The following is a 5527-nucleotide window of genomic DNA, read 5'->3' as shown; positions in this document are numbered from 1 at the left end:
TGCAGAAACACAACAATAAAATGACTCTTAATGATATTCTGCTATGCCAATAAATCAGTGCTTTGACCAGCCATCATCAGAAAGGCTTCATTTTGCAGTAGATGGGAATTAACACAGAGACCCACAACTAGACAATGTACAAAGACTAAGAGATTTTGCAACCCTTGGTCCAAAATGGAATTTCTTCAAAAACCCCTCTCCTCGGGGATCATGGAGCTATGCAGAAGAGGAAGCAAATGACTGTGAGAACCGGAAATGATGACTGACTCCAAGGAAACAATGTCTTCCAGACACAACAGGACTGGCACACATGAACTCACATAGACTGGGGTAGACTGCACAGGGTCTGCACTAGTTCAAGCCAGAAAGTGTCCCAGAGTTGAGAGGGGGATGGAGACATGAGCTTCCATCCCTAAACAAGAAGCTATTTCTAATTGATAACTGCTTGCAAAGAAAAAAAATTAGCTTTCTCCAATGGAGTCTCACAGGGCAGGCCCCATGCCCAGCCGTAACTAGCCAACACAAAATGAACTCCGTGGTATTTTTATAGATTTATTGTCTCTCATTGCTCTGTCTGAGCATTTTTTTGTTTTACTGGCTTATATATTAGGTTTTCAGTTTTGTATTTGTGTGTGTGTGTGTGTGTGTGTGTGTGTGTGTGTGTGTGTGTAGGCAGAATTTTCCTGTCTCAGCAGCCTACTTCCAAATTACTACACAGAGACTTATATTAAATATAAATGCTCAGCCAATAGCTCAGGCTTGTTACTAGATAACTCCCATATTTCTTATCTATACTTTGCCATGTGGCTCATGGCTTTACCTGTCCTCCAGCATGTCTTGCTCCCTCTGCATCTCCTGGAGACTCCTCTGACTCTGCCCTTCTTCCTCCCAGCATTCTCAGTTTGGCTGTCCTACCTATACTTCCTGCCCAGCTACTGGGCAGTCAGTTCTTTATTAACCAATGAGAGTAATATATATTCACGTATACAGAAGTATTATTTCACAGCATTTCCCCTTTTTTGTCTAATTAAAAAGAAAAGTTTTAACCTTAACATAGTAAAACTATATATAACAAAACAGTATACAGAAATGACAGGATAAAGGGTAGATTATTGAAACTACTTTTAAACTAAAAAAAACTATTAATTTCAAAATATTTTACACTGGTATAAATTTTGGTTTTGTTGATAAAAATTTAAAGTTAATTTTGTTATATTGTATGTATGTTCCTACTCTTGTTTGGGATATTGTGTTTATGCAGCTCATTTAAAAATGTAATATATAATTAAGAAATACAGATTAATAGTTATCTATAATAATCAAACTTATAGTCATGTTAGGTGTGTTTTCTAGGTCATTAACAGATTATATCTAGATAGATAGATGGTCTTCAAAGACCTCTAGAATATGGCATTTAATATGTTTAATAACATAAGGTTTTTCATGACAATGAGACATGTCTGCTCCTGGCAGCACCTATCTACTTCAGAGATGATGGGCATCGAAAAAACTCTGTATGGAGTTTGCTTTCTTTGTGGCAAAAGCTAGCCACTGGGCAAATACACTGCCCTTGCCTCAATTGCTGACAGTATACTGCCCAAACTGAACCAGCAGGATGCAAAAAAGGCAACTGCCAAACTTTGCCAAGGCAAGGTAGGACAGTCCTTCAAAATTCCCTGCTTCTCAGAAAAGTCTGTCAGATATACTATGCCTGTGGGCCAAAGTTGGATTTCCCAATGTTACAAAAGAACCTAGGTGATTGTCCAGACAGCCAGATGATCCTGCCATTAGGTAACATTTCACCCTTCTAGAGTCTTTGATGAAAATAAAGACTAGACAGTTATAGATTTCCTTAGTTATGATAGAAGACAAACTAGGTACAAAACTTTGGAGTCACAAAGATAAAATAGATAATAGAATATTTTCTTCAATTTTGCCAAATACAAATAGACCAGATATTGTAACTGTAATTCTTACTTGATAACTGTTTTTGTTGTATATAATCTTACTATGTTAAAGTTAAAAACTTCCTTTTTAATTAGACAAAAAAGAAGAAAATGCTGTGGAATAACCCTTATCTACAGTGTGAAGATTTGTCACTGTGATTGGTTTAATAAAGAAGCTGACTGGCCATTAGCTGAACAGGATAAAGTTATGCCAGAAAGCCAAACTGAGAATGATGGGGAGAAAAAGGGTGGAGTCAGAGGAGTCAACAGGAGACACAGAGGGAGCAAGACATGCTGGAGGACAAGTAAAGCCACAAGACACATGGCAATACATAAATTAATAGAAATGGGTTAATTTAAATTGTAAGAACTAGTTAGTAATAAGCCTGAGCTATCGGCTGAGCATTTACAATTAATATTAAGTCTCTGAGTGGTTATTCAAGAGTTTTTGAGGGACAGAAACTTCTGCCTATGATCACATATATCCCTTATCCTATCTCAGTCCCATGCAGGCTCCCTGGTTGTCTCTATGGGCCCTTAGGAGCCCTGCATAGTTGATTCTATAGGCCATGTTCTCATACTGTCCTTTCTTCCCCTCTTCCATGGGGTTCCCCAAGATACACCTAATGTTTGATTTTGGGTCTCTGGATTTGCTCCCATCAGTTGCTGGATGAAGCTCTCTGCTCTCTGATACAGATTGGGCTAGGCATTAATCTATGGATATAGCAGAATATCATTAGGAATAACTTCATTGATTTTTTTTTTTTTTTTTTTTTGCTAGTAATGTTTGGTTCTATCCTAGGTCTCTGGGCTATCCAACCTCTTGTTCCTGGTCATCCAGGCAGTGTCAAGCATAGGCTTTCTCTTGTGGTGTGAGCCTCAAGTTGATCACTCAGTGCTTGGCTACTCCCAGAAATTCTGTGCTACCATTAATCCAGCACATCTTGCAGGCAGGGCAAACTGAGGTCAAAGGTTTGAGGCTGGGTTGGTGTCCCAAATCCCTCCACTGGAATCCTTGCCTGGTTTCAAAAGATGAATTGTTCAGGCTCCACATCCCATATTACTAGGAGTCTTTGCTAGAGTCACCCTTATAGATGCCAGGGAGTTTCCACTGTACTAGGCTTCCACATCACCCTCAAGTACCACCCCAATTCCAGCCATCTCTCCCACCACTCCTTTCCTACATCCTTCCTCCCCACCCCTCCTGTTCTGATCCCTCCTATTCTCATTCCCAACTGCCCCACAGTCCACCCAAAAAATTTATTCTATTTACTCTTCCCAGAGAGATCCATGCATTCCCCCTTTGAGCCTTTCTTGTTACTTAGCCTCTCTGGATCTGTGGATTGGAGCATGATTATCCTTTACTTCACAGTTAATATCCACTTATGAGTGAGTACATACTGTATTTGTCTTTCTGGGTCTGGGTGACCTCAAAAAAATGATTTTTTTTCTAGTTCCATCCATCTGCCTGAAAATTTCATTTTTTTAACACTTAAGTAGCATTCCACTGTGTAAATGTATCACATTTTCTTTATCCATTCTTTGGTTGAAGGGCATTTAGGGTGTTACCACTTTCTGTCTACTATGAATAAAGCTGCTATGAACATAGTTGAGCAAGTATCCTTGTGGTAGGATACAGCATCCTTTGGTATGGATGGAGCATCCTTGTGGTAGGATGGAGCACTCAGGAATGGTATACTTGGGTATTGAAGTAGATTGACTCCCAATTTTGTGATGAACCATCATATTGATTTCCATAGTAACTATATGAGTTTTCACTCCCACCAGCAGTGGAGGAGTGTTCCCCTTCCTCTGTATCCTCACCAGCATGAACAGTCACTTGTGTTTTTTAATCTTAGCCATTCTGACAGGTGTAAGAAGGAATTTCAAATTAGTTTTGATTTGCATTTCCCTGATGGCTAAAGATGTTGAACATTTCTTTAAGTGCTTCTCTGCCGTTTGAGATTCCTCAGTCGAGAATTCTGTTAAGATCTGTTGTATCCTATTTATTTGGCTTGTTGGGGTCTAATTTCTTGAGTTCCTTATATATTTTAGAAATCAGTCCTCTGTCAGATGTGAGGATGGTGAAGACTTTTTCTCATTATATAGGCTGCCACTTTGTCTGATTGACAGTGTCCTTTGCCTTACATAAGTTTTTCAGTTTCACATGGTCCCATTTATTAAATGTTGTTTTTAGTGCCTGTGCTGTCAGTGTTCTGTTCAGGAAGTTGTCTCCTGTGCCAGTGCATTCAAGGCTGTTCTCCACTTTCTCTATCAGGTCCAGCGTTACTGGATTTATGTTGAGGTCCACTTAGACTTGAGTTTTATGCAGAGTGATAAATACAGATCTATTTGCATTCTTCTACATGCAGACACCTAGTTAAACCAGCACCATTTGCTGAAGGTGCTTTCTTTTTCTATTATGTATTTATGGCTTTTTTTTTATCAAAAATCAGGTGTCCATAGGTGTGTGGATTTATGTGTAGGTCTTTGATTCAATTCCACTGATCAATCTGTTTTTAATACCAATACCATATAGTTTTTTTATTACTATACCTCTGTAGAACAGCTTGAAATCAGAGATAATGATACTTCTGGAAATTTGTTTATTATAAAGGATTGTTTTAGCTATCCTAAGTGTTTTGTTTTTCCATATGAAGTTGAGTTTTGTCCTTTCAAGGTCTGTAAAAACTGTGTTGGAAGTTTGATGGGGATAGTGTTGAATTTGTAGATTACTTTTTGTAAATGGTCATTTTTACTGTTAATCCTACTGATCCATGAGCATGGGGGATCCTTTTATCTTTTGATATCTTCTTCACTTTCTTTCTTCAAAGACTTGAAGTTTTTGTCATACAGGTCTTTCAGTTGCTTGGTCAGAGTTACCCCCAAGATATTTTACATTGTTTGTGGATATTGTGAAGGGCACTGGGTTTTGTTTGTTTTGTTTGAGACAAGGTCTTTCTATGTAGCCCTGACTGTCCTGGGGCATTCTATATAGACTGGGCTAGCCTTGGCCTCATAGTGCTCCTTCTGTCTCTATCTCCTGTGTGCTGGAGTTAAAGGCATGTGCCACCATGCCCAGCAATATACTAACTTTTTGTTAAAGAATATGGTCTAAATTTTTTCAACAATTCAGTGTTAATTCTTTAATTATTTCACTTTTTACTGATAGCTTTATTTTCATCAATTATTTCTATTCCTGCAACTGGGACTTTGAAAGTCATTCCCACATCTAAAGACTTGCCTTAGTGGTGATGAAATGTTAATCCTCCTCTCCCTCTTTCCTGCTCTTTCTTTTCTTGTATTAATGATCATAATGTAATGCCCAATTTACTCATCCTTCCTGCTAGCTGAGATGAATGGATCAGACAGACAGAAGGTCATATGCATGGCTCTCAAGTCCCAGTAGAGGGTGCCATCAGTTATTGTTTCTGGTGTTCACCAGTATTTTTCCACACTACCCTCCCCCCCCACACACACACATACACCTTCTGAATTCCATCTACCATACTACAGATTCCCATCATGGTTATCCTTCAGAGCTTCCAACGTGCCTCTCTGAGCTTTTTTTTTTTTTCCCC

Source organism: Peromyscus leucopus, chromosome 20 (genome assembly GCF_004664715.2).
Source record: "Peromyscus leucopus breed LL Stock chromosome 20, UCI_PerLeu_2.1, whole genome shotgun sequence".
NCBI lineage: Eukaryota > Metazoa > Chordata > Mammalia > Rodentia > Cricetidae > Peromyscus > Peromyscus leucopus.
Note: the sequence above shows the minus strand (reverse complement) of the source record.